This window comes from Brachyhypopomus gauderio, unplaced genomic scaffold, assembly GCF_052324685.1.
Source record: "Brachyhypopomus gauderio isolate BG-103 unplaced genomic scaffold, BGAUD_0.2 sc98, whole genome shotgun sequence".
Lineage (NCBI taxonomy): Eukaryota > Metazoa > Chordata > Actinopteri > Gymnotiformes > Hypopomidae > Brachyhypopomus > Brachyhypopomus gauderio.
Genome location: NW_027506919.1, coordinates 535912 through 547922, shown reverse-complemented (window position 1 = coordinate 547922; position 12011 = coordinate 535912). Strand labels below are relative to the sequence as shown.

Here is a 12011-nt window from a genome sequence, read left to right as displayed (position 1 = left end):
CCTCCAAGCGATCTTGAAAAGTTGGCAACCCTGGCATGCTCCATCACCGCCATCTCCGCTCATGTTGCTGTTATTTAGGAAAAGAACGACTAGCGACACCGAACTTGATTTTACACCTCACAGACACATCCTTGATTGCTGATAGGCTGTCACCTGTGAAAATACTATCGGGGGAGGGGAGGAGAGTTGTGTGTGGAAGTAACGAGTAACGAGAGCTGGACAGAAATGTAGTGGAGTGATAAGTACTGTATTTGTTATTCAACTGTAGTGAAGTGAGTCATAAGTATTTTAAAAAAATCAACTTAAGTAAAGTACAAATACTCAAGAACTGTACTTAAGTACAGTACTTAAGTAAATGTACTTCGTTACTGCCCACCTCTGGTCGCATCGCATCGCATTTGTATCGCATCGCATCGACAAGGGGTTTCAGAGTATTGCAGTTATATCGCATCGTTGGCAGTGTATCGAGATGTGTATCGAATCTAGCTTAGTGGTGACGATATACATCCCTACTACACAGGTTTTCTTGGTTATATGTTTTTACATGTAAGCATATTGTATCTCCCACTGCTTGATCCAAATATGGTATTCTCTGGGCTTATTGGACAGACTATCATGTTCCTGTTGAATGCTGGGTAGGAAGGATGTCCTTACACTGCTGTAGTACAGTATATAAGGACGGATTTTGTTAGATGATAAATCAACAGCACAGATCAACAGCTCACTTTAACCAGTTCAAGGACATTTTTCTTGGGGGGATTTCGGGGAAGAGAACCCTAGAACTGTTGTCATACAGAGTGCAGCTCTTTCAGGTAACATGATCTATTCTGAATCTTGTGCTTAAGATGTGGAACATAATTCCATTGATCCGTACAGACGCTGTATGTATTATTTTCTTCAGTGTCTAGCTGTGTCATTTCCCTCTCTCCCTCCCTCCAGAACCGTTGTCATGGAGATACATCAGTTTGTTGTGGGTTTGATGTTGACCTTGTCTGCCGCTCCGTGGGCCGACGCCCAGCCTGCCGATGTGATGGTGCGCTACAAAAATTTCCTCACACGGCACGTGTACGGGGGCATGCACACAGGCCTGTGTGACAGTGTGATACGTGACAGGCATATCACCGAAAGACCTGACAATAACAATTGCAAAGAAATAAACACCTTCATCCAGGCCACGTCGCAGCATGTCAGGGCAGTCTGCAATGGCCAGCCTCGGGGTGACGATTTTTTCACAAGCGCCCAAACTTTTCCTGTAATCACCTGCAAGTTGAACAGTGGAAAAAGACGCCCCAACTGTCAGTATCGGGGGACAAGGAGCACTTGATACATTACAGTGCAATGTGACCATGGCTGGCCTGTGCACTATCAAGAAGACCAGGTTGTTATTGGGTGATTAAATAAACTTTAAATAACGTTTATAAATACGTTAAATAAATAATGCAATTAAAAAGCAATGTAAAAGTAAATCCACTAAAAATAAGATAATAAACAACCAAATAAACAAAAATATGTTAATGTCTTTATAAAAATGTTTTTCAAAATACAGTATAAAATTATGTAGATTAATGTGACGGGTAGGGTGAGCGAAAATAAATGGAAGCGATCATGCCAAGTCTCAGGGAAATAGGATGGTTTAATATGTAAAGTGCGCAAACCAAAACCCGTGAACTGATCCGAATTAAGGATATAATAACCAGCGGTCAACTGGTACAAAGACAAGACATATATAGACGAACAAACGACCCTCAGGTGAGACGGATTGCGGGCTCCGCCCACCTGAGGGACGAACACAACACCACACCCACAGGACAAGCTGCTGCTGTAGACGGGGGCGACCAGTAGGGGGCCGCCGTACCGTGACAGATCCCCCCTCCAAGCCGCACTCCCCTCCACCGGCTGTGCGGCCTACAGCCGCAGCACACAAAACAAAGGGGCAGGCAGGCAGGGACAAGGGACACACCCCCTGTAGTCCCGGAGCTGAAACACAAAACACAAACACAAGTTAGCTCGCCTACCTGGGCGGGACCCTGGACCGACTGGGCCGTCAACAAGACAAAACCACGCCCCGGTCGGTCACAGGGCCCTCACGCCCTAACCGGCCTTAAGCCGCATAGCCCCACAGGTGCGAGGACGGCAGGCCACGGCTCTGTGTCCGTCCGGGGTGTATGTGTGCAGGTTACCTCCCTGGGGCGTGGCTAAGTCACCTCCTGGACCTACCTCCTCCCGGAGCTGGCCCCTGCCTTCTGCTAGGGGCCACCCCAGCCTCCTGGGGAGTCAGCCCCAGCCGGGGCCTGACTTTACGAGGTGGACTCCTCCACCAAACCCAGGAGCGCCAGAGACCGAGGCCCAGAGCACCCTTATCGCGGGCTGGGGAACAGCCCCCAAGGGCCTCCTGGTCACCCCGAGCAGGAGGGAGGATCTCCACCTTCAGCAGGAGCTCTTCGGACCAGAGCCCTATCGTCCCCAAACATCCGGGGGCCCCAGCCCTCTAGGGAGGGGCTCTTTCCGACCGGGCTCCGGTCACCCCACAACATAAGGGGGCTCCTGCCAGCTGGAGACCCCCACAAGGTCCAGGAAAACCACGATCCACCGCCAGGGAGAAGCACCTGCACATAAAACACAAAATGCACACACACACCAACACAAAACATAGACGCGCACTGCCCTGATCCCCCTTACAATGGGGGAGGGGTCTCCGTCTTAGCAGGGGACCTCCACCTGCTCAGGAGAACCCCCCACGTTCCTGGTCAGGGCCTCCCTCGGGAGCGACGCCCTCCGTGCCACTCCCCGTGGCACGGGACCATCACTGGTCCACCCCCAACACACACTCAAGGGGGAGGAGCATGTGTGGAATTACATTCAACATAATCACGGGCACGCAAGAACAACACACACGCAAAGACTAGACAAAAACGGTGTACAGACGACGAACGGACGAGACCCACACATGCGCGCTCGGTTTAAACACATAACAGCGACGCGCCGCTCATGTTCGCAGTCACTCCCCACATGAAACACAACACAACGGGGAGCGAGGCGACAGTGAGGAGCGGCTTTCGCGCTTTACACAAAACATTGAACATTCAACACCACGAGCACGCACACTGATCCAGATGCCCGTTCACATGTACACACTTTACACTCACACAACATGAAGAGTTTCTCGGGGAAGACGCCCCGGTCTTCGCCGTGCCACTCACAACACTAACGCACGGCGAAACTCTTCAGACAGACAAACAATGTACAGGAAGAGCTTTCCCAGGGCAGACTGCCCTGGTCCTCGCCGTGCTACACACATACACAAAACACATAAGCGAAGCTCTTCACACAAAACACCACGCAGACAAACACTTACCACGAGACATGACCACGAACGAAGGAGAAAGCAAAGGAGACTGGCGGCTTCCGAAAGTGGCTGGTTATTCTGTGACGGGCAGGTGTGAGCAACAATAAATGGAAGCGATCACGCCAAGTCTCAGGGAAATAGGATGGTTTAATATGTAAAGTGCGCAAACCAAAACCCGTGAACTGATCCGAATTAAGGATATAATAACCAGCGGTCAACTGGTACAAAGACAAGACATATATAGACGAACAAACGACCCTCAGGTGAGACGAATCGCGGGCTCCGCCCACCTGAGGGAAGAACACAACACCACACCCACAGGACAAGCTGCTGCTGTAGACGGGGGCGACCAGTAGGGGGCCGCCGTACCGTGACAATTAAAAAATAATGTATCAGTGCTTTTTGGTATTATGGGTGGATGCATTTAAGAATTTGTGAAACGATAAATTTTGCTCATTCCGTTTTAATTGATAAAATTTTTCTCATATGCATGTGTTGGTTTGTCATTGACAGTTGTGTGGCTACTGAAATATGGGATTTCAAAACCAAAAACAGAAAACATTTTGTCCATAGAGTTGAATCATCCAGTCGGGTTTTAGTCAGTGTTTACTCAGCAGGAGCAGCGTTTGGGCTCATGGGCCTTTTCCATGTGGTATTCTCCATAGTCCCTTAATACACAAAGCCAACATCACATTCACATGTGTGGACACAAGGTCATTTTTGTGTGATCAAGCCTACACAAGTGTTCAAGTGTTGTGTGTTTTACACGTGTAGCACTGTGTAAACATACTGCATGCACCACCCCATTAAACCCAATATGGTATGTTCTGTGCTTATTGGACAGACTATCATGATTTTCTTCAATGCAAGAATTATGGGTGTAAAGAATAAACTCATATTAACCTGATACTGTTAAAGGAGCATCCATGGGGTAGTGGGACATCTACATCTACATCTAGTGGGTGTCACGTATGGCCACGCCCCCTCCCTTAGCTGTCACTCCGGGTTCACTCGTGTCTGTGTTTCCTGCCTGTTCGTCCCGCCCTGCTCGTTTGTCTCCGTGTTTCCTTGTTAGTTACCACGCCCCTGTGTCACTATATTCACCTGTCCCTTGTTATCGGTTCTGTGTTTTATAGCCCCTGAGTCTCCCTTGTCCTTCGTCGGTTGTTTTGGATGTTTGGTTGTTTTTGATCGCCCGTGGTGTGACTGTGTTCTGGTTTTCTGTCTTTTCGCCTGTTACTCGTGTTCCCTGTTTCTCCCAGCCTTGTCTGTGCTCCCTGTTTTGTCATTCCTGTTTATGCTTGTTTCTCGAACTGCCCTCCCGTTATGAACCCGGACTGGTTATCTGACTCCGATGATGGAATGCCCTGTAATAAATCTGGCTCTTCTCAGCATTTGTGTCCGTCTCCTCGCTCCGCAGCGCGAGCTGCGTTACAGTGGGACATGGGGAAGAGGACATGAGGTAGCATAATATAAAATATAATTATATTATAATTATATTATAATATATAATAGTACATGGGGTAGCATAATATATAACATTCTAATTATATTGTAATATATAATAGTACATGGGGTAGCATAATATATAATATTATAATTATATTGTAATATATATATATAATAGTACATGAGGTAGCTTAACACAAAAAACCTCCGGGGGGGGACTGGGTGGGGGGGGGCAGTGCCGTTTCAAGGTATTTGGGGGCCCCAAGCAAAGACACCAACCGGGGCCCCCCCAACCTCCACACCAGAAATCTCATGCCCAAACCCCCCTCCGGCCAAAAAAAAAAACATATCTGGCCACAGTCCACCTTCAAGAACCACAGCATATACACCTCAAACTACTTTACAAATTTACTACTTGTAGCTGAACATAGCAGATTTAAGTATGGGATTACCCGGGACGTATATATTGTTTTTAGCCTACCTGCTGCTAAATTACACCATTTGTACAGGTAGGCCTAATTTATCCAGTGTAAATCATCACTTACCACTGTCTTGTGTTTTTTTTAGGGGTGGGCATAGATTAATTTTTTTTATCTAGATTAATCTCACTGAAATCTTGAAATTAATCTTGATTAATCTATATTAAAATGGCTCATATGTGTGCTACCCAAGTAATAAATAAAAGTCAGCTTTTGAGATAGGGTTTCTTAATACAGAGGGTGCATTAGACCAGGGGCTCATCTCCTGTTTCCAAAATGCATCAATGACTGCTTGAGGAAGCTGTTCTACTTTGATACTTGAAGAAAAAAACATACTCAATAAAATGTAGGCTACTCGTGTTCAATGGTTTATTCAGTTAAACATGAATTTGTAAGCCTACATACTGTACATTAAAAGGGGTTGATAACATGTTTATTCAGCTAAACATGATATTTGAAATGTAAGCCAACATTTAGTACATTTAACCTCACGGACATAATTTGGGGGGGACTTTTTCAAAAGCCGGTTTGGTCCTCTGCAGTTTTAACGGTTAAAAATAAATATTTAAATAGCGACGAATCTAGCGCTAGGACCATGCAGAAAACGACCGCTCCGAGCTCCGCTCCGGTAATATTTTACGTTCCTAAAAATGAATTTTCCATGAAGCAAACCTGGCGACTTCGTGGCTGCATCCATGTAAACACACGTACGATTTTTAATTCACAGGTTTGAACACTCGTTCTCGCCCCTACTGTGCAATTTGGTTAGGAATACAGCCGAGCTAAACTGTCAAGTTGAAAGTCATCATAGTTTGCTTACCCATTTAGTAGATATATTAACGGCGATAATTTTTATATCACCCGATAAGAGTATCAAATTAACGAACGTCGTTAACGGCCCACCACTAGTTTTTTTTGTGTTCCTCTTCCTTCTTTGGTTTTCTCTTTTGGCTTCCTGATGGATAAATTCGCTTCATGGTTAAGTTTCATATTTGCCGGCGTCTAAAACTTGGCTGTCTGCCAGGACAGTGTCTGCCTGCCTTCAGCAGCTGGTGGGAGGGGCCCCCTTGAGGGGGATTCTGAGAACAGTGTCATTGCTCATGACTTTGAGAATGTAAAGGGGGGCTCACACAGTTTGTCGCTGCATTTAATTCTTAACCTGTTGTTGTCTGGGGGCCCCAGGCCAGCTTGGGGCCCCAAGCAATTGCCTGGTTTGCCTGCCCCATCGCGACGGGCCTGGGGGGGGGGGGGGGGGTTCAGGTTTCAGAGATTATTACCCTGGACCTGGAGACATGTGCTGCCCTCTGGTGGCCAATGGTGGCTTATATTATGACTTTTCATTCTGTACTTACATTACATTGCAAGATTCTGAGTGAATGTTTATAACACTGTACCTGGTTCCTGCCCAGACCCACTCCTCATTTACTCATGTAGTCATTTTAATTTCACTTTCATTTTGTAACAGCCTGCAGGTGTAACAGCCTACAGCAGGGGTTCAGGGTGAGTAAAGTTAGCTGGTTTTGCTCTTTACATTAATGATCATTATACATGACTTTACTAACAGGTTACATTATAACAAATGTACTACTGGATTTTATTTAGTCCATTTGACCTCACAATCTCCCATCTGCTGTATGGCACTATAGGAGCGTAAAACAGGGTGTGATAGGGTCTTAAAGGGCACTATATGAGCGTTAAACGGTGTGATAGGGTCCTGTAGTGGACTATAGGAGTGTAAAAGAGGTTGTCGTAGGTTCCTGTAGGACAATATAGGAGCATAAAAGGGTGTGATATTTACTGAAGAGATAAATAAACTGAACAAAGACCTTTAGTCTCAAAAGAGGACAGAGAACCAGACACGGCCTCTGGAGAGAACCTTTAATGACTCTTCTCTCCTAACTTATCTTTCTCTTTCCAGGTTCAAGGTACAGAACTTTATCTTCTCTTTACATGTCTCTACAATATGGAAAACGTCTCATGTACACATGCATTTAGAAAAACAAAAATATATATAGACAAAACACATTTGTATCTTATTTAAAAATTTAATCATGTTTTGTATGCAATATTGTCTGTATATTTGTCTGTATCTAGTTAGAAACTCAGTACTGTCAAATAAAGTTACATTCATCACCAAGCAGAACAGATGCATTTGCCCTGCAGTCGTCAAATCACATTACCTTATATAACCTTCTTATAAATATGCAAATTTTCACTTCAATATCTTCTCATGTTCTCTTGATATTATGATGTATTAATAACGATTAATGATTCGTCACAGTTTTGTGATGTATGTGTGTATGTGCCAGAGGTGGGACCAAGTCAGTGTTTTGCAAGTCTCAAGTAAGTCCAAGTCTTTATCCTCAAGTCCCGAGTCAAGTCTCAAGCAAAGACAGTCAACTCAAGTCAAGTCTCGAGTCAAGACAGGCAACCGTCAAGTCCCAAGTCTGAAACTTGGAATTTCAAGTCCTTTCGAGTCTTTTTTTTTTACAGGCACCAACGCTTTACGAATGCTACGCTGATGCGTTTCTTTACTCGTTTTGTTGGTGTCCGCCAGCCAAAAGATGACAGATCATTTACATTTTATCTTCTCCTAATTACATAAATGTACTTAAACAAGAATGTCTAGTTACATCATTTTACATGAAAATAGCAAGCTTCATCGTAAGCAAGATGCTGTCATTATGAATGGTTATTCTAAACATTTGGATAAAATTTTTAAATATAAACTAATAAAAGGTTAGGGTTATTTTTTCATTGTTTTCTGTTATTGTGGGGTCACGGTGTACTATTGTTACCTGGAGATTCAGTGGGGTCACATATTCTGATGGCTGCCGTCAGAATTGGTGACCCCAGTTAAAAAGGCTCACCTGTACATCCCATTCATGATTTCTTTGTTGGCTGCAATGGTGAGGGGATGGTAAATCTTGTTTAAGTACATTTATGTAATTAAGAGACGATAAATGTAAATATAAACATCTGTCATATTTTGGCTCGTGGACACCAACAAAACGAGTAAAGAAAGTGCATCAGCGTAGTTTACGTAGCATTCGTAAAGCGTTTGTGCCTCTGAACAGAAACTGTGAAATAGCGCCCCCTGTGGTCACAAAACTCGACGGTCACAGAATCTGGTGTAACGCCGGTCTGCGTCAGAAGGACGGAAATGAAATTAATGGGGCGCACTTTATAAATATTAATATGCGTTTTAAAATTTAGATTTGGGGTAAAAAAAATCAAGTCTTTGCAAGTAAACAGGTTCAAGTCCAATTCAAGTCCCAAGTTATTGGTGTAAAAGTCCAAGTCAAGTCTAAGTCTCTGAATATTTTTTAAAGTCAAGTCAAAAGTCTTAATATTAATGACTCGAGTCTGACTCGAGTCCAAGTCATGTGACTCGAGTCCCCACCTCTGGTATGTGCCATTTAAGCTTTTTACGTAGCCACTAAATACATGGACAAGAGTTCTGAATAGAATCTTCCTGAACCTCAGATCTCTAATGCTGTAGTGACTGCATTAATGTGCTGCAGCACCCTCTAGAGGATCTATTGTGAAACTGCAGTCTGTTCTTTCAATTAATCTAATAAATGAACATACTAGAGGTGTCTTCAACTAAGGATTTTCATAGTCGAATCTGATTCGTCAGATTTTCCCTTTAGTCGACTATTAGTTGAATCAAGTTTTTTTTTTCTAGAGCACCTTAAACGGGATCCCGTTCTCATTCAGGACTTTTTCCCACTTTAAAGGAAAATCCTAAAACACTCAGATAAATGAATAAACACGGTAGGTTGGCTTTATTCAGCTTTTATGAAACATTAGAGAACATTAACAAAAAAAAGTCACCGTCAGTGCGCAGTGCACATATCGAACTGTCAGACAGGCACTGTTCAAAATTTCAAAAATATTTTAAATAAAATATGCCTGCCTGAAAATATAAAAACAATTTGCCACACAACAGCAAAAAATATAAGTAAAGGTTCAAGTAATGGGGTTAAAAAAAATGTTTATAGGCCTACGAAACGACAAACGGCTTACCCGTTCTAAATGGTATGCCATGTTGGTTGTTGTCATGTGAAATGAAAGACAAGATGACAACTTGCACTTTCCTTTGTTTGATTCATCTTTATCTTTTGCAAAATACTCCCACACTTGAAGTTTTTTAAGTAGCCATTATAATCTCGGCAGATGTAGCATGTTCAGCTCCGCTCATTTGGATTGTGCAACTGCAGGGTATGATTTATTATGTTATTATTTATTTATGTGTAGTAAGGAAGAAGCCTATTGTTAATACGCACACATCATTTAAAAATATTTATTAACAGAAATTTGGATGATTTTATTTGACAAACGACTATATATTACGAAAACAGACATTTCATGTAACAACTAATGCTTAGCAGCATCCTTGGGCACCCCCATGCAGTCAGAATGGTACATTCGACTATGACGTTCATAGTCGACTAGGGGTCCTTCAATCGAATAGTCGAATCAGGGACCATTGCAGGTCACCCCTACTTGTTAATATGGTGAGTTTAATCATTCAATTTCAAATGCATTGTTACTGAGTGAATGAAATGTTCATAATCATTTTGACAATTTCCTCATAATTGTCACGGTCACAGCCCCGGACCCTTCCCTGTGGGCGTGTCATCATGTCGTCTGCGTGCTGTTATGTCCATATTAGTAGTTCCGTGGGTGTGGGTTGTTTGTGAGCGTGTTCGTAGTCTCACCTGTGCCTTGTCTCGAGATCACGAGGGTCTGTGTTAATCACCTATTTAATGTGCGCTCGCGCAGTGTCTTGTGCTCGTCTTTGTCTAAAGTTCCGTGCCAGTGTGAGTGTGTGTTGTGCTCGCTCTACGCTCGGAGCTTACACGTCTGTTTCGTCCAATAAAACGTTCTCTGTTGCACCTTGCGACGCTCGTCGTGCCTCCTTCCTACGAGCGTCACAGAAAGACGAGCCATCAAGATGCCGGGATACGCTCCCCGGGCAAAGAAGGGAAAGAAGAAAAGCAAGCGTCGCCATTCATCTCACCCTGCATATGCCCGAGAGGAGTTGCTGGTGGAAGGGACCTTCCCCCCGGCAGACCTGGAGGAGACTGGGCCGTTCTATGTGAGCACAGCTGCGTGGACATTTGCCCCCCCCGAGGTTGAGTTTGGGAGCGAGGAGTCCGAGGAGGAGGAGAGTCCTCTTCCTTCCGAAGATTCCGAGGAGGAGACGGAGAGAGGTGCCAGCTCTGCTCCGTTCAAGCACTCCGCTCCCCTCGTGACCGAGGAAGCCAGCCCTCTGCCCTCTGTAAGTGCCGAATCAGGCACGCACTACGGAGAGAGCGAGGGTGAAGACGTCAGTCCCCCTCCCTCCGTTTACTCGGCGCCCACCGTGTATTACGGAGGAGAGGATCCAGACGTCAGTCCCCCTCCCTCCGTTTACTCGGCGCCCACCGTGTATTACGGAGGAGAGGATCCAGACGTCAGTCCTCCCCCGTCCGTCTACTCGGAGTCCACCAGAGAGGACAGCGAGGGAGAACAAGACGTCAGCCCTCCGCCGTCCGTGTGTGCGCCACTCGCCGAATCCAACAGCGAGGGCGAGGAGGTGTCTAGCTCTTCCTCCTCTGTGCGGTCAGAAATGACCGTGCGTACAGAGAAGGGGAGGAGACCGGAGGGCGAGGCGCGTTCGGGCTCTGAGGCGAGCTGGATGGACTGCTCGCCTTACGTCTCCGTGGAAGAGGCGATGTCAAGGAGCCCAGGAGCCTCGGAGGAGGAGGAGCGGATGGAGACGTCAGAGGGCGAAGAGATGCTACCCCGGCGAGCGCAAGAGACCCGAGGCCCGGGGGTGTGTTTCGGGTTGCCCCCCGAGGCACCTCGTACCCCGGCCAATGAGCGGCGTCAGGCAAAACCCCCGCCAGCGCCCAGGAAGAAGCCTGAAGCGCCCAAAGCCAAGCCAGCGGGTGCGCGGTTGCCTGGAGCGCCAAGCAGCGCTGCGCGCGCGGGAGGACCGGTCCCGCAGAAGGAAGGGACCCCGCCTCTGGTTCCGCCTGCAGCCCTGGGAGGGTTCGCGCCGCTGGCCGCGCTCTTGCAAGCGGGGAGCGCGATCTCCTGGCTGCCCATGCCTGTGTGTTTGTCAGTCCCCTTGTTTATCCCTAATTTCCTTTTCCCTCTTGTGCCCCTTGTGTTTCAGGTTCCTGTATGTGTGTTCGTCCACGTGCCCGTGTTTAATGTACTTTCCCCTGTCTTCCCAGGGAGGGTGTTCTAGAGCTGTTCGTGGCGGTTCCCACCATCGGGGGAGACGGCTCTCGGAGGCTCGTGAACCCGGCGGCTCCGGACCTGCCCGTTGGTGTTGGTTCGGGGCTTTCCAGCTGCGCGGGACGCTCCGGGAGTAGCGAGCCCCTGGTGGAGGGTTCTGTCACGGTCACAGCCCCGGACCCTTCCCTGTGGGCGTGTCATCATGTCGTCTGCGTGCTGTTATGTCCATATTAGTAGTTCCGTGGGTGTGGGTTGTTTGTGAGCGTGTTCGTAGTCTCACCTGTGCCTTGTCTCGAGATCACGAGGGTCTGTGTTAATCACCTATTTAATGTGCGCTCGCGCAGTGTCTTGTGCTCGTCTTTGTCTAAAGTTCCGTGCCAGTGTGAGTGTGTGTTGTGCTCGCTCTACGCTCGGAGCTTACACGTCTGTTTCGTCCAATAAAACGTTCTCTGTTGCACCTTGCGACGCTCGTCGTGCCTCCTTCCTACGAGCGTCACAATAAT

General features: G+C 46.5%; 1 protein-coding gene and 1 long non-coding RNA gene across 2 annotated transcripts in view; both read right to left on the bottom strand.

Moving 5' to 3' along the window:
- The window catches only part of LOC143496649 (uncharacterized), a 30178-nt gene extending 23669 nt beyond the window's left edge, over positions 1-6509 (bottom strand). Inside the window, exons 1-2 of the mRNA XM_076992831.1 lie at positions 6095-6509; positions 1162-1260 (exon numbers count right to left, since the gene is read on the bottom strand). The gene's annotated coding sequence lies outside the window, so the exon portion shown is untranslated. The remainder of the gene's footprint in view (positions 1-1161; positions 1261-6094) is intronic.
- LOC143496653 (uncharacterized) overlaps positions 1-12011 on the bottom strand; it is a 209659-nt gene that overhangs the window by 185007 nt on the left and 12641 nt on the right. The gene's annotated exons all lie outside the window — the stretch shown is intronic.